We start from the raw sequence: 1,404 nt of genomic DNA, 5'->3' as shown, positions 1-1,404 counted from the left end.
ATCTTCCTTCCAAGGAGTGGCTGGTGGGTTTGAACCTCCAGCCTTCTGGTTAGCAGTCAAGTGCCTTAGCCACTATGCTACCAGAGTCCTAGCCAGGGCAATAAAGCAAGAAACAGAAATCAAAGTCATCCAAATTGGTAAGGAAGAAGTCAAACTATTTGCTGATGATATGATCCTATACCTAGAAAACCCAAGAGACTCAGTCAAAAATCTACTGGAACTAATTGAGAGATTTAGCATCATGGCTGGATACAAGATTAACATCCAAAAATCAGTTGGATTCCTCTACATCGGCAAAGAGATTGCTGAAAAAGAAATAAGGAAGTCAAAACCATTTACAATAGCTACCAAAAAAATAAAATGCTTGGGAATAAATCTTACCAAGGACACAAAAGACCTGTACAAAGAAAACTATAAAACAACACTTCAAGAAAGCATGAGAGATGTACATAAATGGAAGAACATCCCATGCTCTTGGATAGGAAGATTGCACATTGTGAAAATGTCAGTTCTAACCAAAGCAATCTATACATTCAATGCAATCCCTATCCAGATCCCATCAACATTTTTTAAGGATATGGAAAAACCAATCATTAACTTTATATGGAAAGGAAAGAGACCTAGGATAAGCAAAGCAATATTGAAGAAGAAGAACACAGTAGGGCGTCTCACACTGCCGAATCTCAAAACCTACTTGTAAGGTCACGGTAAGGAGAAGAGGACGCACAAAAGTCAGGTTAAAGAGAAGTTTTTATTCTGCGCTTCTGGGCGAGGTTTACAGGTCCCCGAGAGGGGCCCAGGCGAGGTTCACAGGTCCCTGAGAGGGGCCGGAGAAGTCGCACCCCCGGGCAGGGAGGATAGATTTTTATAGATACAGGACCTAATTGGTGACACTAAGGAAATGGCGGGGTCCAATTAGCTGTTGGCACGGGTCTGCACCTAATTAGCATGAGGGGGCTTCACAGGAGGAAGTTTATCATCACATGGGACTTTCCAGCCTGGACGGGTTCTGCCACCTCGGTTGTCTTAGGCTGTCTCATCAGGGCCTGACACCTGGAGGAAGTTGCCAACTGAAATGTTGGTGGTTTGAGTTTACTCTGGCCTAACATTACTATACTGCTACAGTAGTCATAACTGCCTGGTATTGGTACAGTGACAGACACATAGACCAGTGGAGTAGAATTGAGAACCCAGAAATAGATCCATCGACTTATGGTCAGCTGATCTTTGACAAAGGGCTGAAATCCATTAAATGGGGATGAGAATGCTTGTTTAATAAATGGTGCTGGCAAAGCTGGATATCCATTTGCAGAAAAATGAGTAAGATCTGTTAGCTCACACCATACACAAAAACAAACTCCAGATGGATCAAAGACTTAAATGTGAAACCTAAAAGTATAAAGT

Source organism: Orycteropus afer, unplaced genomic scaffold (genome assembly GCF_000298275.1).
Source record: "Orycteropus afer afer isolate SDZICR_OR568_19922 unplaced genomic scaffold, OryAfe1.0 scaffold00027, whole genome shotgun sequence".
NCBI lineage: Eukaryota > Metazoa > Chordata > Mammalia > Tubulidentata > Orycteropodidae > Orycteropus > Orycteropus afer.
The sequence above is the reverse complement of the archived record's forward strand: the minus strand, read 5'-3'. Positions refer to the sequence as shown.